Below are 22,989 nucleotides of genomic sequence, written 5' to 3' on the forward strand. Positions count from 1 at the left end.
TAACAGTTATTACAGCGAGGGCATGGGCCACTAAGGGAGTGTTCAGTGGAAGAGACAGAGAGGGGGAAGGAGCAGTGAGTAGAGAGGAAGCAGGCTGGATGTTGATAACACGCAAGCTATGAAAAACACACAGCACTGGAACACGCCTGGGCATCGCCGTCCAAGGCTCTAGGGGTGTCTCTCATTCGACGACGATTAGGCGTAATGCCACAGCCGAACTCGCAGCTGAGATAGGCTTCCGGGCGGGCTAGAGCTACACGCGAAGGTCTTAAGTGAATTCGTAATAAAGGTTGCCGGCGAGAGCCATTATACACGCCCTTCAAAAAGCGCTTTTGACGCGAGTGATCCCTTCCCGCTAACGGGGCGGCGCCAATGTATGACCACGATGCACATATCCGCATGAGCCGGCGTAGAGCGGAAAGAAATGCCAGGTCAATGGGACAACGGCCGCTATCGTTTTCTGCCTGATCAGATGCGTACACGCAGCCCGTGAGCGGAACTGCGGGAACACCAGCGTTGGGAAGGAACATGAACAGACCACGTCTGGAGGGGAAATGTTGGGCAAAAACCGGTGCGAACCGAGCTTCGAAAGCAACACCAACCCATGAAAAGCAGCGCCAGAAGTGCGTTCCTGCAGTACGTTCGACCAGTTCTTCCGTCGCCCATACGTGGAAAGCTCGGAAGAGCAAAGCTGAGAAACAGCCACGAACGCGGGGCCCGGCTGTACAGGAGGGCCGGCCCAGATTGGAGATTCCTGCGCCGACCCCGAAAGGAACACATCTGGTCCCGCGAACGACGACGGCTCCGCATAGCTCAAGTGCCAAGGGTTAAATTATGACGGCGCTTACAAGGCGGCCGGCCCCGCGCCGCGGCGCCGCCTGGCGGGCCCCGTCCGTGATTAAAGGGGCGCCCCAAACAAATGACACCGGGAGAGAATAAGACAGCGCCAATGGCCGTCGCTCCATCACCTGCGAGAGACGGGGGGCCAAGTAACGGCTCTTTTGCTGGACGAGAAAACCAGGGCGGCAGAAGGGAAATGCGGGGGGAAAAAAGGCACGAAGAAACAACGGGACACGTCGTCTCCCTGGGCACGGACGGACGGTGCGGCAGCCGGCCGGTCGCACACCGGCAGGAAATAAAAGAGATGGCCCGCCGCCTCCTTTCCCGAACGAGGGCGCGCCGCGTTTCCTTTCGCCCCCCTCCTCTCATTCGGCCCCATCTCCTCAACGCCCCGACGAAGTGCGAGCGGGCATGGATTGCGGTGCCCACGAATTCCGAGCAGCGGAGCCAACTCGTGCGGGTCGCGATCGTGTGTCCGCAGAGGCCCAGTAGCAGCACAGTCGACGGCGGTTGCCAACGGGGAATTGCGAGGGCCCCTTCGGAGAACGCGACAAATGAGCCGCGTAGTGCTGGCGTCGGACAGCGCCTTTCCCATTACGAAGAGCTTCCTTCCCCCTTGCCCCAGCCGCAGCCTCGCGTTGCCGTCAAATACGCGACGAGCGCGTTGTTCCGGATCGAACTGGAGCGCGCACTCTGGCAGCCCTCAAGAGGCCCACCGAAAATGCGCGCTGGCCGACGTCGGCGGCACGAGAGAGCGCCCGCAAGTGAACCGTCGAGCCGACCTGTCGCGCGTCGGTTTACCTTGAGGCTCAGATGCGGCTTGCGTGTATAATATATGCCAGGATCTGCCGAACAAAGCGCAGGAGACAACAAGAAACAGTACGATATCGTTGTGGGTTCGGAAGTCGAGCTATTCGCTGGAAAAGGTTCTGGCACCGCGGGCAGATTTTGTACGTAGGTGTGTACATAGTTTATAAGTAGAATCGCCCTCCCTGAACCTATTTATCTTTCTGTTCCAGCTCCCAGTTGAGGAAGGAAACCTGAGCAAGGCAGTTGGGACGCTTGGCGCACCTTCCATATTTTTGTTCTTTATGAAAAGGCTACCTACCACCCCAGCTTATCCGCGTGGGCCCCGAATCCACGTTGCGTCGCGAAAGAGAAAACGAAATTGCTGCACCTCCGTTTAACTAGCAAAAGTGACCCCCTTCCATACCCTCGTACGGCTATCTATCCAGCTGGACACTGCATGCGACCGTTACGATGCGAGGTTAGGCGATGCATGAGTACACAACAACTACATCAGCTATATACAGCGCAAGTAAGACAAAAGAAACGACTTAACGACAGCATGCTTGCCTACTTTAGAAGTGCAGTAAGACGCGCCTTACACGTTTTTAAAACGAAGCCATTAATGAGGGAAGATTTGCTTTAGAATATGCGGTATAAACGAAAAAAAGAAAGACTTGTAACTGTCCAGAAAAAAAAATACAGCAAGCATGCGTCGATTTCGGAAAGGGAGTTCTTTTTTACAGTGCTTATTTTTTTTAATTTGCTGAACAAGGGGCCGAAACGTGTGGCTAAATTACACTAAAATCACTGAGGTATAAACGCTCCATAATAAGGCCTATCCTTCATACAAAGGCGATCTTTCTGCTTAACCCGTTCCAGAAATTCTCAGAGTAATAATTCAACAGGTTCTGTGCTCCATCGAGATATCACGACAGAAAGAGCAAAAGTTGGAGAAAAATGTCCTATACACGTAAACTGACTTCTTGCCTACCCTTTCGTCCTCACTTAGGGACCATAACTCTTGCAAACTTTGTATCTCAGAGCAGAGAAAGACCACCTGACCTCCAACAGCTGTTAAACTAAATGCCATCCGCGCTCTTCTACCGTCTTTCTCTCGCTTATTCCGCCCTGCCAATACGTGTAGAGGATGGACAGCTGACGGATCAAAAGAATATAACTGCGCCCACGCAAGCGACTGCAAGCGCGTCGTGTATGGGGCGGCGAGCTCCGGCAAGCGTCAGAGTAGTATACTCGTACCACGAACGCGACAAAGTGAAATAAATACACTTTTCGACAACAACAAGAACCATCGTTGCGCTAAGAAGCGCCAGATCGGTGCCACGAAAGGCAAACGGGAGGAGGCCCCCTCCCGCCACGGTGAAGACAAAAGGATACAGCGCCGGCCCGCACTTCCCTCCCGCGGAGGTGGGGCGAAAAATTCAAAGCAGCCCCCTCTCTCGGCGGCGGCGCATGAGAGGGCGACGCATCCATATAGCGGGCGTCGGAATAACGGGAGCACCGCTCCTGCCTGCGCTAGCAGCACCGGCGGCGCGCCGGAGGAGGAGAGAGGCGGCACAAGGACGACAGACTAGAAGCGCAAGGGGGAAAGGCTGGACGCCGCCGCTACAGCAGCGAAGGCGGGCTCTCCGTATTTGCGCAACGCCGGAGCATTTTCTCGAGGGCTCAAAGCATTCACTTCTCCTTTGTTCTTCCATCACGCCGATACGCCGCTTCGCCTTCTCAGGCTTTCCTACGCGCCCGGCCGTACCTAGCGGAGCTTGCGCCTTTTCCAGGCGCGAGATGAGGTCAACAAAGAGCCGAAGGATTACTTGCCAGCCTTTTATTTTCGTATATTTTTTTAGCATCCCCCTCTCTTCTGTCATTACATCGCGCCGTTCGCTGTTTGTGATTCGCATCGCATACAGCCTACACGCGTCGAGTAGAAAAAAAAGTCGCTGGAGAAGCACAAAGACCATCGGCGGCAAAAAAAAAAATGTGAGCAGTAAGGAAGGAACACGCCCATCGTTGCGCGCCCTCTATATACGAACAAGCCATCTCTTTCAACCACGAGCAGCCTAGCACAACAGTAACGGTGCAACTTTATTTCTTTTTTCTCCCTGCACCAAGCCATGAGCGAATCGCACAATACTTGCCAGGAAGGAAGAGAAATACGGACGCTAAGACAAAGAAAAGAAATAGCCAAAAGAGACAGGAAGCGAAGAATAGGAATGTGGCAGAACAGCCAGCTTCAACGGGGCTTAGGGAAGAGAACGGAGATGAGGGGAAGGGGCACCTTTAAGGCGGAAGAGCGGGATTCAGCGGGGGGCGCGGTGGCGGGAAATGCCGGCGGATCCGCGTGCCGCGATAAAAATCGGAATATACACCAAGCGCGCAGAGCGAGGCCCGGGCCTCAGCTGCGGGCGTATTTCTCGCAGCCGGTGGAAAGAAGGCGAGAAGGGGGGGGGGGGGGGGGGGGTCCGGAGCCTGCGCGCGGGAGATTATACCTCGAAACAAACGCCGCCGCGCGAAACGCCCGCCGAGCAGTGCTGGCAGTCCGTCGCCGCGAAAAAAGCAGCGAGGCGAAGGCGAGGGAAGCGCCGCTCCTGCAAAGAAGGCTTTGCCGACAAGCAGCGAGCTCCCACGCACGCAGCAGCAGCAGCAGCACGCCAGCAGCAGCATCTCGAGCGTACGCCTGCGCGCGCCCACAATATATCTCCGCGTCTTCACGGGAGAAATAAAGGAGGCCGTATAAATTTCATCGCCGGCTGCTCCGCCTCCTCCTCGGCGCTTTTCCTTCCGTCGACGCTCATAAACTCTACCCTAAGCACGGAGAAAGAAAGATCCCCGACGGCATCGCAAGAAAGATGGCGGGGCTTCTCCGCCTCCGGCATAAGAATGAAGCCGGCTGAGCGTCGCTGCGTGAGATTCAAAGCGATGAACACGTTGGAATAAGTCACAGGGAGGGAGCGAAAAAACAAACAAGGGCTGCTCATTTGGAGCGAACGCAAGGAAGACAAGAAATGCAACACGCCTGGCGACCTCAGTTAAGCGCTGAGGCCGGTTAATGGAGTTTGATACGCGAAGCGCGACACCATAGGCGGCGAGGCAAGGCGCAGAGGAGTGCAAATGAATAATTTCGACCACCTGGCGACGTGCTGCGTGCATCAAAATCAGGGTACGCGGACGTTTTCGCGTATCGCCTCCATCCAAACGTAGCCACCAAGGCCGAACGCCACAGTCATCGAGATACTGTGCGGGGTATAGGACAACATTGAGGGGCAGTAAGTTGGAACCAGGACTAACTCAACCAAACAAGGAATTCCAGATGCCAATAACCCGTGCATAAACTGAATTGGAGGTTCTCGCAAATTTCAAGTTTCGTGCACGCAACGAAACGCGCCCAGGTAGAATGGATACGACGGGCATTTTGCCTTCGAGTACCGAGCCAAAGGCCAATGCCTGGCGTCAAACCATAATTATTTTGCAGTCGTTCCTGTGCACGATTATACTACTACAATAACGGCAAGATCCCACAAAAACCAACGACTGAAGGCAGACGAGAACAGAAAGGTCACCCAACCAAGTGAATCCTGAATAGCTGTGTCCACCGCGGCACCAAGCATTAATCAAGCGATCGCAAATATTCACATGCTGGAACACACTATTTGCGACAGTTGTTGCGCAACGTCAGTCACAGAAATTTCTGTTCGTCGGACATCTGGCTGGGCAGCGAAGAATAACAACGACCGCATAAGCGGCCTGTCATATTCACACCACCCTTGGCCTCAAGAAGCACCCCTTTCCACATCGTGCGGCTCACACAGAACTGCTGCCCGGATGAAGGAGTGACCATGCAAGGCAGCCTGCTCTTGCTTCGGACGCGCCACAAATCCGAAGATTTGTCCGTGTCACTTTTAAAGGAGCGGCTGCACAGAACGGCGGTGGCCAGTCAGGCACAGTGGCTATGCATCGTGTTTCTCGTGGAATAGTTTTCGTTGGAAACACTTCCCGTCCAAACGAAGAATGAACAATAAAACAAGGTGGAGCTGCGCCATGCACTTAAACTATGGACTATCGCGCGGTCTAAAAGCCGCAGCTAAGCGATTTATATTTTAAAAGGCAAAACAACAGGCACCCTCACGTGAAAAGACAGCTGAGAGCAAGAACTGCAAGTCAAAATAAAAGAAAAAGCAGCCAACGTTAAAGGCCGCAAATCGCTATTCAAAGTTACAAAACTATCTCGCAGATACAAAAACCCTTCACAGCCCACAACTCGAGGTTTCGACCATTTCTAGACTGGAAACGAAATAATAGCTTGATTTTATGAACGGTTTCTTGATTTGTGTATGTGTGTGTGTGTGGGGGTGGGGGGTGGGGGGGGGGGGGGAGTCTTGCTGAAATGAACAGTCATCAACTAGCACCCTAAACGCAGCCAAAGAAGCCGTACGAAGCTACAAGGATGTCGCGAAATGGCACAGCTCCCTGCTGATGGCGCCTGAAATAAGCGCTCGCAGCGACCGAGCGGATCAACTGAAAATTTTATGGTTTGTTCTTCATGGGGGCTCAATGTCCCAAAGCAACTCAGGCTATGAGGGACGCCGTACTGGAGGGCTCCGAAGATTTCGACCACCTGGGGTTTTTTAACGTGCACTGACATCGCATAGTGCACGGGCCTCTAGAATTTCGCCTCCATCAAACTTTGACCGCCGCGGCCGGGATCGAAACCGCGTCTTTCGGGTCAGCAGCCGAACGCCGTAACTACTGAGCCACCGCGGCGGTAAAACTGAAAAGTTGAACAGGAAACAACCAACAGAGCGCTGCGCGTCACACAACAGAGCGCTCCGCTCTGTTGTGTGATGTGTGTGTTCCCTCTGTCCCGTCTTTAGCCCTGTAGATATGGAAAGCCATTATGTATATGCAAATCAGTTTTAAGAACACTCTCAAATGATGCTCAAACGCATATAGATGCCAGAAGCATCAAAAGCGTTAATGATAATCTCTCCTACATGTTTATGGCTATTACCTCTTTAATTTTTTTCTTTACCAGCCAATGTGACTCGGAAGATACTGCATTACACTGAATTCAGTGTTGTATCTTCGTTACGTGGCTTCGCAAGAGCAACTCCTTGCATGTAACGCCCAAAAAGAACCATGCAGAAAGATTTCCGTGCCCGTTTTTTCACACCCTGAAATTTTTCCTACAGCTTGTTTCAAGTCCAGAAGCACAGGTTAAAAATGGAATCTAACTCCATGTAGATTACGTATACGTTCACCTCATTCCTTTCGGCAATTTTGGAAGAATCAATATCGCAGATAAAAGAAGCAAGTACTAACACATGCAATAATACGCCAATGACGAGCGCACCATCTGTTTCTATGCATTTAAAATATTGTTTCTGCGTGATGCGCCAAGAAGGGAGACAACGAAGTAAGGAATGGCGGGCAATGCAACGCTTCCCATTTACCGATTTACTCGTGCATTAACGATGAGCGTTAGAAAATTCATTCTTTTTCGTTTCCGCGCTGGCGCTTGAGTGTCGCACACGTTTAATGTCGCGAGGGAGCCCCCGTAGCATTTATAGAAAGGCAGAGTTCGTATCGTCAAAAACCACCTCGCTTGACAATACAGTCGCTAGCACAATAACACATCGGTCAAGCGAATTGACAGCATTTCCACTGGTTTCGCAAGTGAGAGCTGCTAAAATGCACATAAGCACGTGCGAATAAGATTTTCATTGAGGTTGCGTTTCCCATGCCACATGTCGCGCGCCGTGGTTCAGGAAACGGAGTCGTATCAGTGACTCTTCAGCTCTTTCTCATGAACTAACATTCCCTTATTCCCTGAACAAGAGTCACATGCTCATCCTTTTCAAACAAACAGCCGCTCATTCGTATTCCAGGCCTCCACAACTGTCGACTTTTCGAGACACCCTCACAGACGCGAGTTTAAGCATCCTTTCCTTCCTGAATGAGGAACCCTAAAAAAAAAAAAAGAGGAAAGGGAAGTTTTTAGAAATTAAGCGCGTGCGCATATAATCTTGGACCTGTTCCTGAAAATAACTGTCGAGGAAATTTTACTTTCAGTCCAAGGCCTGGTGCGCTCGGGCACGCGTGTGAATAGCGTTTGCGTTACACATGCAGCTGTGACCGTCTACAATAACCTATCTGTTCATTCAATCCACGAGCCTCGGTCCTTTGCGACGGTGGGATTAAAAAAAAAAATAACTGCGTGCTTCTTCACGTTTGTTGACGTTACTTACGATTTCGTGAAAGCTTTTAACATTTTGCGAAATCCTGCACGAAATTTGTTAAGTCAGGTATATAGGCGTTCTTGGTACATTTGACCTAACTGCAACGTTAGCAATACAAGACTATAACGTCTTACTGTATAGTCATGCAACACACTTAAGAAAAAAAAATTAAAGCAAGCAACCCTCCTCCTCTAACAACTTGGATGATTCTTTCTTTCTCTCAGTGACACTTTCCCAAATTCTATTGCCCATTACATGAGAGACAACAGGGAAGAGAATGTGTAGCATGGTGCGATGTTTCACCGCGGAGTACACAAGTCAGTGACACCGCGCAGTTCACTAAGTTTGTTTCCACCACAAAATATATATTTTAGCTTTCCATTTACTCGCCCTTGGGACATGCAGACCAAGCCTATTCTTAACGCGATACAATAATTCGAACCTAAGTTGTCCACGACGAAAGTGAAACAAAGAGAGAGAGAAATAGAAACAGATGCCAAATGTATAAAAAAAAACCTAACGTTAACAAAAACGGGTGTTAGTTAATACCCGAGCGCCGTCCTTAAAACAGATATAAGAGTAACGAGAGACGATAACACCGCTAACATAAAGGATTAGAGTGATTGTCTATATGCTCAAGTAAGTGATGAGGCATTCAATATAAATCCTTGATGCCAAAATAACCATTCACAGATCGATACAAGGAACACAACTTTGATACTTTTCCATTCCCACAGCGAAGTCATTCCAGCTGTCAGCATATATTTAAACAACCATATTATCTACCCTTCTGACTCGACCAAGTTTTTTGGTGCGGCTTTACACACTCAAGATTTTATCAGCACGTTAAACTCATTACGTCTACAGGCATTTTTTGAAATTCGCGTGATAATCAAAGCATGCCACCACTTTCAACTCTCTAACATTCGTACATCGTATTTTTCTTTCATATATAACCCCCTTATTACTGCCCATCCTCTCGGGGCGCCAAAAAAAAAAAACACTCGTCTGTCATGAATTCGCCACCCTCGAAATGAAGCTCTCCGTATCATTACCTTCATTCATTTGCAAGCACCAGTTCTAGACATTTCTAACACTCTGGCGATCTCCCGTTGCCATCGTAGCTTCATTTCTGGTTGGCATCATTTAAAATCGGACGACACCGTTGATTGCATGGCCTCCATTTATGGGAGCTTCCTGCACCGTTCTTGAGCTGTACCCGACTATAGCAATGAAAATAGGAAAGCTCACTGTTATATAGTCGGATAGAACTCGGGGGTGTGTGTGTGTGTGTGTGTGCGCGTGCGTGCGTGCGTGCGCGTGTGTGTGTGTGTGTGTGTGTGTGTGTGTGTGTGTGTGTGTGTGTGTGTGTGTGTGTGTGTGTGTGTGTGTGTGTGTGTGTGTGTGTGTGTGTGTGTGTGTGTGTGTGTGTTGTGTGTGTGTGTGTGTGTGTGTGTGTGTGTGTGTGTGTGTTTGTGTGTGTGTGTGTGCGTGTGTGTGTGTGTGTGTGTGCGTGTGTGTGTGTGTGTGTGTGTGTGTGTGTGTGTGTGTGTGTGTGTGTGTGTGTGTGTGTGTGTGTGTGTGTGTGTGTGTGTGTGTGTGTGTGTGTGTGTGTGTCGTTACATTTTTGTACTAATTTTAACCCCACTATAAATAAATAAAAAAATAAAACCGAAGGGGGGCGAATGCCCTCAAAGGACGCCCTCCATCCAATGCTCTCGAAAAGTTTTCATGACGCCGCATTTAATGAGGTTAAGCCATGATTAATCCGCCACTGGCTGGAGGGTTTTTCAGGGGCATTCGCTTTGTTCTTTAGTTGTATCCAGCTATAGCGGGCTGTGCAAAGGAGCAACCCAGATGATGGAAATGACACCGGTACATTGCATTCCTCTTGAAAACTTTCCTGAATTAGCCACCAACACACTCTCCCTCGCATGCTTCTATCAATGTGCATGCGGCCCTCTTCACTGTTCACTTACGCAGCGAATGCTCATGGGTTTTCTGCCAGCTCTGCAGAGTACCTAGAGCGTGCGTAGGCATCTGTGCGGCATGGCTCGTTTCAAGTTGCTTCTTGCGAAGCAGAACCTATGGATCTCAACCGGCACTACAGGCGTTGTGAACGCATATGCTAAGTTGTCACTTCTCTCTCATTAAACAATCGCAAGTAGTAAAATAACCGGGATATCATCCGCGTTTCCATTCGACTGTACCCTTACGTGAGCCACAAAAGAATTTCGGCGTCAGTAGACGGGGACGCCCGGGGCGCTAAACCAGCGACTGGTTTCCAAAGGGGACTCGTCGCCTCGATGCAAACCCTTTCCTCTGCTCGCTGGCGCCCCTCCTGACGCCGCAGGCGCTCAGACTAATCACGCGAGCGCGTCGCGGTGACGGATTGAATCGGCACGGGAGGAAAGGATAGGCAGCGAGGGTGCCGGAAGACGGGGAGCCCAATGCGGCGGGGACAGGCCGGGACCACCGCAGCTGGAATGAACGACGACAGACAGAGGAGAAGAAAGGAGGACGAAGAGAAGGGGGAGAGCGGTCATTTAGCGACTACGCCGGCCGCTTTGCATGACCACCCCGAGAATGCTCAGACCGCGCGATGGAAGAGTGCGTGCCGCAGACTTGGCCGGTGGCTTGAACGGGTAGAAAGAAAGAGAGGAGCAGAAAAGGGAGCGCAGTAAACAGGCGATCGATGGGGCCGCGTGGGAGGCGCATGCGCGCCCACGGCGCGAGCCTGCGCGTAATTACGGCACCGCCGAGGAGCTCGTTTCGCGCCCCCGCACGCAGAGCCTTCCTTCTCGCTTCCCCCCTTTCGTACGTCTCCAGCGAGGCGCGGGCACCCCCGTTCTGAGTCACAACCCCTGGGCGCGTTGACCGTTCCTTCTTCCCGCTTCTCTTTCCCGGCGAAGGCCCCGATATCCGGGCCAACCCATCCCTAACGAACTCAGTATGCAGAGCCGCTGCCCGTTCTCTTTGTGCGGTTTTCCTCTGCGCGCAGGGTTCGCCTGGCGTGCCTCTGTACAGCCGCTCTCCTTTCTTCATAACCTGCCCCTCGCTCGCTCTGCGCTATCGACAGGATCGAAACTTTGTGCTGTTGCGAAAACGAGCGGATAGCATTAGGATGTACAGAGCGAGACTTCCGCGATTCCAGTAAGACAAGCCTGCGCCGCTGCCGTACGGAAAGAACGACCCCTGAATAGATGCGTTCTGCAAGTCCCTCCACGTTTTGCATGGTGTTCTCTCCAGACAAAAGACAACAGCAGAAAGCCTACAGCAACGCCTTCCTTCTTACCGCTGACTCGCTACGCGGACTACCGGCGTCAGAGTTGAGAAGGTTCCCCATGGAGCTACAGAAATATACTCTTCCACCGTCACTTAATTAATTAGTTAGAGCGGAGAAAGTGTCGAACTGCGCGTGCAGCCCAGTCAAAAGACCGAAACACATTGGAAAGTAGCTCTCTTCATAACCATAAGCCCAGTTGTGGGAACAGGAGAGGCAGAAAGAAAATAACTTTGTAGAATGATATAAACGCCTCGCGTAAATAAAGAGTGGGCAAACGGCTATCAGAACATCACTTCTTGGTAAAAATTAGACGAGCTCTGATTCGAAGAAGCGTATGCAAATCGTACCACACCGTTCGTTTACTTTGAACACCGACACAGACGCTGAGCACAGACCTTGCTGTTACCAAGCATTCTTGCAGAAAGAAGAGAATAGCGTACTGCAACCAGGAAACGCTCATCCTTGTCTTCTTTGTCTCTAGTAGAGAGCCATTACGTAACACAGGTGAGCTGTAAAGCATCAAGTTAATTACCTTTCAGAACACGTTTACGATTATAAAGTTGAAAAAAGATATGTTACGAACAGGATAATTTGGAATGCATTGAAGAATCTGCACATAACGGCACATGTGAATAATTCACTTTGCAGCCGCATTGGGAGTCCGATATTCAATTTTGTGTCCAAGGACTATCTTAGGACGCCTTCCAATACACGCCATTCATACCACGAGTCTAACCAAAGAGACAACCCGGGGCCCATCTCGAGCTTCTGCAATGAGAAGCCGGCTCTACAATGAGCGCAATCTGCACAGTTATGAGGAGAAGCCAATGGAAGGCCAGCGAAGCGGGCAAGAAGCGGACGCCAAAGCAGGCCGGAAGGTGCGTTTCTCGCGCGAAGAGCAAAAGCACCCAGCGTGGCTTCTGGCCGCCCTCGCTCCGGCCACTCTCCTTAAGCGCCCATGAAGGCGGAGAAACCGTCTTTGGTTTTCTACTTTTCCAATAAAGCGCGTCACCCGCACCGACAAGCAATTCCAGGGTGCCCCTTCATTCGCAGACACGGAGCGCACTTTATTCATTCCGCGGATCGCGCGTTTCTCCTTTCCTCCCTCGCCGGCCTTTCCCGTACATTTTATTTCTCCTTTCATCCCGTTCCGGGTCCGACGGAAAGGTCTGAGGGCAGCAGCATCGGCCACCCCGTCGCTGCCCCGACGAACGTCCCATGCTACGAAGAGAGAAAAGGCAGACAGCATGGCGGCGGCTGTGCTCGAGGAGGGCAAGAGGGGAAAGGAGGAAAATTCCCGTGCCGCTGAATTCCCTATTTCTGAAGTGAAAGGGGACGGGCGGTCTCCAGCGTGCATCCCAGCCGACACCCCTCCGTCGCACTCCACCGTGTTCGCCGCTTTTTTCCCATCGCTGCCAAACGAAGCAAGCAAGCGCAGCTCGCGGCACCTTCCCTCCCCATCCCTCGCGCCACCCACCCGCTCCTCATTTCTTTCCTCCGTTCTTGCAGGGTGCAAGGAAGAAGCCAAGCGATGACGACAGAAAATAAGGCGAGCTGCTGCTGCCGCTGAGGGCGGATATTGAAAAAAAGAAAAGAAGAAAGGCGGAAAAGAAAAAAAGCAGCAAAGGCGCACGACACACGCGCAGAAGAAGAAAAAAAGGGAAGGGTAGACGAGGGGGGCCTCTCGCAAAGGGGAGGTTGGCGAGGAAAACGACGGGAACGGAAAACCGGCGCGGCGCCTCCGTAGAAGCGAGACGCGGGGCCACGAGACATTGGCCAGAGAAAAGGTGACGTATTCGGGGCCTCCGGCGAATGGCATTACGGCCCGCATCTGCATCGGAGAAGGAAGGCATCGCGGGCCTCCCCGCTCTCTCTGCGCGATTTCCTTCCCCCCCCCCCTTTTTGTTTACTCCCTCCCCTTTGGCGGCAGCAGCCTCTTCCTTTTGTCCCGCTTCATTCCCCAAAAAACGACCGGCTCGAAAAGGAAGACCCGCATGGTGCAAAAATGTTACATAACGCAAAGGAAAAGCGGGAACGAAGCGATGCGCCGTTGCGAGAGGCGTGCCGCGAAGGCTCGCGAAACAAAAACCGACGACGGTGAAAAGCGGGAGCAGGCAAGAGCCGAAGCGCGAGGAGGAACGGAGGAGGCGGCGGAGAGAAGCGCGGGAGCGGAGCACACACAAAAGTTTGCATCCTCGGCGCTTTTTTCCATCGAATGGGAATGCATTTTTAAAACGCTCCACCCCCTTCAGCGCGCTGCGCCTGCGCGGAGGACGGCGCTAGCGAGGAGGGAAGAAAAAAAAATCGGCCGCGCCGGGAGGGACCGGCCGCGCGTGCGCACACGCGTTTTAAAACGCGCCGACGCAAACGAAACAAGCCGTAGAGGCCCGCGGGTGGAAAGGGGAAGGAGAGATGGGAAAACGGAAATTGAAAGCGAGGGCTCCAAAGGCCTCCCTTTCTTCAGAAGTCTGAAAAGGACAGGGAGATGGAAGCGAGAGCGGGGACAGCGCCACACGAGAAGCCGAGAATCGATTCCGCGAGCGCAATTGCAATCCACAGTGCGCATGCCCGGAGGCTACCTCTGGAAATTGAAGGCTGCCCAGCATTTTCCAACGTACCTCTGCGTCGGCCAAGCGCAATTTTGATGTGCGTGGTTGAGGGAGGAGGTAGCGATAAAGACACCCACACAGCTGCCGCCTTTCGAAAAGCAGCGCAAAGCGGTGAAAAATAGACACGTGAAACCTTGCGGCGCTGCTTGCGGCGTATGTGTAACAAAGCACGGCGTGCTTATGCTAGTGGCCACCCACTTGCGCATTACATTCGGGCAGCAGTGCATGTCATAAGTATCCCACCATAAACAAAGAAAATATTCCGCATCACACCCCAACCACGTTGCGAAAACCGTAATGATACGGCGTTACCACTGAAGAGTAACGGATTTATAGTATGAAAGACTACGCACCGCCTGCTTCCTCGATGCACAGTGCCACGATATTCATTTCTGCACCATACATGTGTTATGAGAGCTAAACATAAGGGAAATCTCGCGCATAAAGTCCACTCATAACACTGTTTGAATTTCAAAGCCGGGTGTGTCCGGAAACCAAGTGCTTCGTAAGGCAGCAACAACGGCAAGCTGCTTTCCCCGCATCATGAGTGGCCCGACGAGGAAGCATCCTGCCAAAAAAAAAAAAAAAAAGGGGGCGTTTGGGGGAAGGGGGGTTACAAGGGCCCTTCGCGGAGGTCAGACGCCTGGTTCTCAGCAGTTAGTTGCCTATGGTGCGCCTGACGGCGTAATTAAACAGTGGGCAAATTGGGCGGCAGGAAATAGGCTCACCTGTTGATAACGGTTGCGGTTTCGGCCCTTGTATTAATGACGGAGAATCGAGCCACGCACGGTTTCTTTCATTCAATATTTTTGGACTTTACCATGGCAACAAGTGGCCTGTTAAATTATGCCACTGGTGCCTTGTCAGGGGAGCCCTTTCTGTGCAGGAAGATGGTTACGCTTCATGACGCAAGGAATAAAAGCTGTAACAAGGACGCCAGCGTCCAACGTACGTGTAGGGGCTCTCCCTCCTAGATGTCCTTCACTTCGTGCAAAACAGATCTCTTAAAATTCTCATTTCATTTTTCTACATGTATGCTAGATGAGCAAAGAAGAAAAACGTGTTTCTTGGGTATTTATTGCTTCGATGTAATTTCTTTCATATGAAGAAAGCCAATTTAAATAAATTGTAACCATGCAGGTGGCTTACACGCAAAACAAAAAAATGGATAGTCATAAGGATGCCGTCCTTGCTTTAAATGTAGAGCTATTCAGTTCTCAATCTAAAAAAAAGAACAAAACAAAAGATGTAAAGGATAGCTGTGCTACAACTGCTCATTCCGTAATAGCGCGGATTGAAAATAGACGTATAAAAGCGGAGCAGATGCCAGCGTACAGGGTTACGGAGATTATCACGCAAAAAAACAGGCACATCTTCCCATGCAAATTTGTTGAGAAATTAAAAACTTTACGCCGCGGATTTACGTCTTTTGCCACAACTCTTATGAACATATGCGTACAGCTGGCTTGGGATCATCGTCATCACCAGCCTGACTACGCCTACTGCAGGGAAAACGCCTCTCCCATGTCTCTCCAACTAAGCCTGTCTTTTGCCAGCTGCGGCCACCGTATCCACGCGAACTTCTTAATCTCATCCGCCCACCTAACTTTCTGCCGCCCCATGCTGCGCTTGCCTTCCCTTAGAATCCACTTCTTTACGCTTAAGGACCAGCGGTTATCTTGCCTTCGCACTACATGCCCTGCCCAACCCACAGCTGTATCTTACCGGTACTCACTTACGGGGCTGAAACGTGGAGGCTAACGAAAAGGGGCTCAAGTTAAGGATAACGCTGCGAGGTATGGAAAGAAAACTGATAAGTATAATGTTGAGACACCGGAAGCAAGCACAGCGGGTGAGGGAACAAACGCGGGTTAATGACATCCTAGTACAAATCAACAGGAATAAATGGGTCTGGGATACCATAACTCTATCCCATTCAACTTTAACAGAATAAATATGACTACGCAGAGCACATGCGCTTGCTTACTGTAGTCGTTTCAACGAAACCGATCGAAAGCATAGTTGTGATATAAGGGCATACCGGGAACTCGACGCCAGATACGCCCAAATCCCGCTCGCTCATTTGGAAGTACCTTGAGTGAAAAAATTTCCCGACAACCACCATCTACCACAAGAGTAAGGCTGAACTACAATGCTTTATATTGAATGCGCTAGAAAGAGAAAGAATTTAGGCCCGAAAGAATTAAAAAGAAAAATGAGAACGCATGGTTTTACGAAGAACGGCTCCGAGAGGGGGCGGGGGTTAAAATTCTCAAGAGCAAAGACCTGAGAGAGTTGACCTCCGTGCCCCTGCGTCTCAAAAGGCTCGGTTACACATCGGCGAAGCTAAAGTTCCGGCCAACTGAGGTTTGAAGAGCTGGCTTCGCCATGATCTCCGTCATGTTAAGATAGAAAAATATGGTGGTGCTCGCTTCCCACTGACAAATAAAAAGAAAGCTTGAACATATATTAGCACCAGCAGCCTACAATTTTTCGAGCCCGAATACAGGCCTCCTTTATTGAGCGTTTATTTATGAAAGCATTTGACCGTAAGTTCCCTTGCGCGTATCGTTTGTCCACATATCGCTTGTTCATCGCCTGCATATGTGTAGCGAAAATCAATTGAAAGATAAGACTCTGACCTGGCGCCTCCTGGAGGGGCACTGCTTGTTAGGTTTCACTCGCTAGATAAATTGCTGAGCGATCCCCTCCTGGTACTCGCGTACCACTGGCCATAAATCCCGAGAAATACACCAGGTTCACAGCAGGCTTCCTCTAAATCGGGACAAGTTCCTCGCTTTGACCCTACTATGGACGGATACAAGCCAAGAAAAAAGCGGCTTTTCCCCATCGAAGGACCCCTTCCAGCCAATGGCGTCGGCCGATTCTCATGAACCCAGTAGCGTAAGTAGCGTAGCAATGCAAAGAGTGGAGTTACAATGTACAGACAGACTATCCCCGACAAAGGAGGGAAGGAACTGTCTCCTGTTATCTGTCTGCCACTCCTTAAATTGTCATGCTAGAAGGTTCACGAGAATCGGCCGACGCCATTGGCTGGAAGGGGGTCGTTTGACAGCGAAAAGCCGCTTTTTTTTTTTTACTTGTACCCGACTATAGTCCCGTCGTTGACGCATGATGAATGCTGGTCGGGTGATTTTGCAACTTCCTTGCGCCGGAATAACGCCGACGGATACGTATTCGCGAATTCTACGAAGCGCGGCAGGATAAAGGTAGGCATGCATTCACAGCAGGTGCTTGTGGTGACAGAATGTCATGTAAAATGCCAAAGCTCATGGCAAGGGCACCTACTACACAACCTCTCATGTCCCACCACTGCTGGAACCACTTCTTCGTCAAACGCATTAATCCGCGACAACAGACAGATTTTTCAAGCCTTACACAGAAGTTCACGGAACTCCTGAGAATGAAGAAATGCATTAAAAATTGTGCTATGCAAGAGCCTTCAGAGTCCGACACAAATAAATGCAAAGGTTGTTAAGACGGAACGGCGGGAAGCGACCGGGTCATTTTTCGTGCCTCAAGAGTTGTCCAAAGTGCTGGTAAATCACGCTCCACAAGATATTTTCTCTACCATTATTCAGGAACACACGGCTGCTTAATCGGCCGGTTATCGAACCCTGCGAACAGGTGCGACTAATGGCACGTTGTCACAGTGCAGTGTCGGTGTCCACGAACAATTCTGAACACATCCATCGCAAAAAGAATACTGAAAAAGCTACAAAGGACCGCGACGTTTCTTTTTGAAATTTTTAAAAGTGTCTGTGGAATGATCACACGTTAAATGATCTGCAAAGGTCCAAATTTTCACATGGCTGCGAACAGACAACGTGAGCGCGTGAGTGGAAAGGAGCGCCACTTCGGAACCTTCATAAACGGATCCTCTTCATTCGGCAGTTCAGTGTAAAATTTATGTCCAAAACAGCCTATAAATAAAGTTTTTTGTTTAACGACTGTTCCTTGGCGCAAATGATCTTGCCATAACTTTAAATCACAGCAGCACATGTCCTGTTAATAAAAACAAAGATATTTATAATCTGCCGGCTGTTGCCGGGGGCTAACTGCTGCACCTCATTCCTAGGGGAACAACAGTTAGACCCTTTGCAGTTAGTTTCGAAAAGGACTAATGCTTGTCGAACCCAGATATATCGAACTCGAAGGAGAATATAACGAGTTCGATATATCGTTAATTCTATATATAAAGCTCATATAGGCTTATCTGTGACCTAGAATAGAGAATACATTGCACCCACGCTGGCGACGCGTCCCTTGCAGCGACGTGTCGTCCGCCGGCGTGCTGGCAACGCAACGCTCGGTAGGCTTAGGTCTCAGCTGCTTTCCGTCGAAGCGACTGCGGATAGTGCTTTGAAACTAGCCACTGCCTTTTACAGACGTGCACTCATGTTACCAGCAAGCTGAAAAATTACCCCTCAATAAAATGAAGGTGCAGTTCGTTTCCGCGGCGCCTTCGGGGGAGAAGCACGCAACGCCAGGGCCGCCGCTAGGCATTAGTTAGGCCGTCATCACCACACCAGGCCGACGTGGCGTGGAAAATGAGCACAAAGACCGAAAGCAGCCCTCAAGCACTGCCAGTGGGTGTCCAAGGCCGCCCAGCCCCCATGCGCGAATAAAGACCTCACAGCTCCGTTAGGAGAAGCGCCACTTGCAGGGGCACGACTCGCAGTTCGATATATCAAACCACCGGTGAAATTGCAGTTCGATATACAGCGCGACTTTCCTATAGTTTCACCGAAATTTTTCAAGGGGATAATCTGTGCGTTCGATATATACGGGTTCGATACATATTCGACATAAACAAGAGTGGCGCACGCTGGCTTTATTAATGCATTGCGCTCATTGTTCTTTTCTTTTCCAAACAAACATAGTACGCATTTTGCGACTTTCTGCGGTGTTAGCATGACTGTTTTATGCTGTGCCGGCGATGGAAATTTCCGTTTCGCGTTTCGGAAAAGGAAAAAAAAACATGCAAGAAGTGTGCTTGGGCGCAGGGTTTGACTTGCAAAGAAATGCTGCATAATGTCACGGAGCCAGGCAGGACACCAGCGGACGAGAAAATACGCAGGAGGACCACAGAGCTTGGTGAGGCGAACGGCTCAACGTCAGCCGCTGGACACTTCACTTCAGCTTTCCCTACTTGGGGAGAGGCGCGCTAGGGAACGGCGCACGGTAAAGACGACCTTGTCAAAGGTCATCAAAGGTCATGACAAGGTAAAAGACGTTGTCAATATCAGTTGAGAATTTTTTTTTTTTTAACTAGTGAGACTAACCCCCCGCAAAAAAGCACTTGCGATCCACTCGCACATTAAAAATCGAAGTGCACACCCTCATACGTACACGCCTAATTCATACGCATCAACAGCCAGAATACCGTTAGTTCCCGCTACCACCAGCCACAGTATTAATCCTGCACTACGCTGCATTACATACAACGCTGCGAGCAGCTCCATGAAACGGATCGATGTTTCACAGCTTCTTTTTGCTAAGTACACACATTTTTTTTTCTCCTGACGCTTACACGCGCCGCTCTTCAAAGAAACGATCGAGCGAAGGCCCCGGACACGTGATTTCGGCATGAGAGATGAGCGTGTACTTCACAAGCAAGGAGCTCGATTGTTCACAGCGAGCGGTGAGTGCAGTAAGCGTCTGCAGAACACGTTCGCCTGGAAAACACTGCCGCAACGCCGCTGAGCCGCGGAAGAACGTCACTCACGTACAACGCGCAGTCGTCAACGTGCTTGACATGACAAAGACGAACGTAGCCGATTAATGCACACTAACATGCGACGGGAATAGAAAGTGACACACCGGTCGCTGTTCGAAGAACGACCCTCCAGCAACCTCTACGTTCCGTCACAGCATTCCTCGCCCAAATGCACACTACCATTTACAAAGCGCACAACGTTTCCTCTTGTGCACACGGTAATATAAATAACCATTACAGAGATGCGCCCGCGCCGAACAACTAACAGCCCAGAACCAAGCGCCGATCGAGTATAATAGCGGTAAAATGGTCATAGGAGGCTTCTACAGGCCTAGCCGTATCACATTAAAAGCCCGAACGTAGTCAATTAACTGCAGGAGTTCCCCAGAGATGCGAATGAAGATGCGTCCGGGCAGAAACCTCCGGTTTCGAAAAACACACTGAATGTAGACGGTAAATGCACTTCTTACAGAAGTTAACTTGTTATAGAGGTGAACCTGGCGTTCACTTTCTCATGGGAAGGAAGCATTCTCACCGGATGTACTAACGGGCTTGACCCAACTCTTGCAGTGCGCGCCACCAGGGCACAACCTCACACGCTCGACGAGCAAGCGCGCCCAAATGCCTAAACTGAGGATGCTCCTGTATAAAGAGCTAAAGCTCGCTCCACATATAGAGAAATCCGTTCGAGGGGAGCAAATTTGGCGCATGTAATCACAGAGTGAAAGAGGGGATTTCGCGTGCGAAAAACGATTTCCCCTTTTTCACGGGCCATCGCGCTATTCGGAATTTCGGCGCCTGGTACGGTGTTGATGCACGACTCGTGTTGAATGCAAAAATTGAACGAGACGGTCAGACAGACCGCAGTTTCCTTTCCCACAGGTGCGGTGAAAATTAATAAACATTTCGGCACTTCGGTTGAGTTGTCTTGATACTAGATTTCGACGCAGGAGTACGGTCACTTAAAAGCACTGCGTTCGGACTGATCTTCGGCCCAATAAGCCAGGTAGAAAAAAATAAAAATAAAATAAAGATAAGAGAAGAAAGGTAGCTAAGACGTCACCTCTCAATAATCCACGGAGGTGTTATGAAGAGCAAAAATGTATAACTTACTCTGCGGTCTAGAGACCGGAAGCGCGATCCACGACAACGCAGCGAAACCCCCGCACCAGGCACAGCGTCCCGCACGATATCGGTGTTTCCAACCGCGCCCGCACGAGTGACACACGGAACACCTACCCAGAGCGGTCTCTTCCCGGAGCGCGAGCGCGCGAGAAAATGAAGCCCGTCGTCTAGAAACATCTGCGTATCAAACCAGGCAGAAAGGAGGCACCCTTTTGCGAAGAAAAAATAAAATAAAGAAATAACGATCAAGCGAAACAACTTTGCCTAGTTGCTATTTACCCTTTCCTAGAGCGCGCGCGACGCACGGCGCGCGCGCTGTGCAACGCAAATAAGTAAACATGGAAAGGCGGCGGTGATCCATTTGCGCAGAGGCAGCGAACGACAGAAGAAAGCGCGCGTTGCCAAAGGAGCTCGCAGAGAGCTGCGCCGGCTGAAGACGACGCCTGGGTGCCATCAAGCACGCCACCTGTGGCAAGATCAGGGCTGCCGGCGGTTGCAAATCGCGCATGCCCATTGTCGCAGAGCGCGGGGGGAGGAGGAGGGGGGGATGCGTCGCCGGCGCGCGAGATAAGCTTGTCATCGAACCGCAGGTTGCGGAATCGAGGGTGCCAAAGACATGGCGCTCGCCACCCATAAAAAAAAAAGCCCGAAATACACAAAGCGGAGGAATAAAAAAAAAAATGTCAACGGAAGGTGTTCGGGAGTAGCGCTAGAGAAAAATAGTAACGGGTTCAGCGAACCTCCCTGTAACGGTGGAGACTCGCAGCAAAGTTAATAAAGGTAAACACGGTAAGGTAGTAGTGGTGACAAGAACCGTTGCGAGTCCAAAACGGTCGCGCAGACAGGACCAATCTAGGCGGCAGGCGTTTGTTAAAGAGAGTAAGCTGTCGTCTAACACACTCCTTTTCATAAAAGGCAGTGCGCAAGAAGAAAGTTTATTCCCTTTTCACACCTTTCTCTTTAGAGTGTACGAGAATGCCGAGAAGCCAGTGCGGTCACCGGCGCGACAAACGCTCCACAATAAGATGCAGAAGGGTAGAACATTTGGCTTATTGGTGACACATTATTAAAAAGGTTTGGCGCGGAAACGCAAGAAGGTCAGTGAGGCACACAGCCACAACCACAGACACAAGTCTGGAAGTTGGCAGAAAGCTCGAGAGTTACACGAGTGCCTACGAGTTGTGTTGGCGCTTGTGTTGTGTGCCACACTGTCCGTCTGAAATTTCTGCGCGATACCTTTTTACTAACATATTAACATGCTCTCCACAACACGTTACACCTTTATTAGCACGACGCAAGTACCGAATAAATGCAATAAAATTATCCTGCATGAAATTGTTCCTAGACAGTTAGAACTTCCGACCAAGCCGCTGTCGTTAAGGAAACACGCGTCGATAAAGGTATAACTCTTAAACAACTTTAGCAGAAAGACGTATAAGATCCAACAGCCTGAATATACTTAGATACAGTGCATGCAGGCTATAAACTTAACCTGTGCCAAAAGTAACCGGGCAACGGTGGTTTGTAGCGAAGCACTTTTGACAGCCCTTAAGCTCTGAATCTGTGTAAAGTAAGGTCAACACTTGTCCTCACGTTCTGACATTTTTCTGTCTTTATAGGGGCGCTGTAAAGCCTGCGTTATACGGCTGATAAGCAAAAAACCGGTTGCTCGGTTACTTTAGGCAAATGAGGTGCTAGCCAACAAAAAATCAATCGTGGGATATTCTTGCGGAAAGAAAATTAAAAAGCCTTGACAAACATGCACAGTCGGGCCGGAATGAAACCCGTACACGCATATGCAGCAGTACACTTCTACTTCGCAGCGAGATATTCCTCTTCAACCTGTTTACGAATATGTACTTCGGTAGACCCTTTCACAGAAGCATGAATCAGGCTAATTGTATGCTGCAGCTAAACGTACACAGGTAAAATATTCTGTTTTGTTCGCCGGCACTGTTCGCGATTCATTCCCGCCCGACTGTACAGCATGCAAGAACTTAACCAAAAGCGTCTGAGGCGCGTCACGTGAAAACGACGGTGACAACAATGTACACGAAACAAGTGTCTTGTACAACGTTCCATAACATCCACTCACGCAGGTACCACGGGCACCGCCTAGTAGCGCTGAAACTTACAGACAAATCAAGCACGCGACGAGCCTCCATTACCTCTATATAAGAACGATTACTTAATTTACAGCTGTTCTGACACAGGCGTCAAACAGCCTACGAGCGCCCGTATTTTGTTTCTTGCACTGCCCAACCCAAGCCGCAAACAGCAGATGAGGCAAAACTAGCCGAGGGCAAAGCTCCGCCAAACAGCTCTTACTGGTTATATTCACAATCAATC

The 22,989-nt window shown here is 50.4% G+C and overlaps 2 protein-coding genes across 4 annotated transcripts in view; one reads left to right on the forward strand and one right to left on the reverse strand.

The window, feature by feature from the left end:
• The window catches only part of LOC144136480 (uncharacterized), a 600,742-nt gene that overhangs the window by 248,531 nt on the left and 329,222 nt on the right, over positions 1-22,989 (reverse strand). The window contains exon 1 of one of the 3 annotated variants that reach the window (XM_077668840.1): positions 20,629-20,813. The exons of the other annotated variants lie outside the window; for them this stretch is intronic. The gene's annotated coding sequence lies outside the window, so the exon portion shown is untranslated. Of the gene's footprint in view, positions 1-20,628; positions 20,814-22,989 lie in introns of those variants that run through there. 3 annotated transcript variants of the gene reach the window in all.
• Positions 1-22,989, forward strand: part of LOC144136481 (uncharacterized) — a 38,330-nt gene that overhangs the window by 9,580 nt on the left and 5,761 nt on the right. The window lies entirely within an intron of this gene.

The sequence above is a fragment of the Amblyomma americanum genome, chromosome 6 (genome assembly GCF_052857255.1).
Source record: "Amblyomma americanum isolate KBUSLIRL-KWMA chromosome 6, ASM5285725v1, whole genome shotgun sequence".
NCBI lineage: Eukaryota > Metazoa > Arthropoda > Arachnida > Ixodida > Ixodidae > Amblyomma > Amblyomma americanum.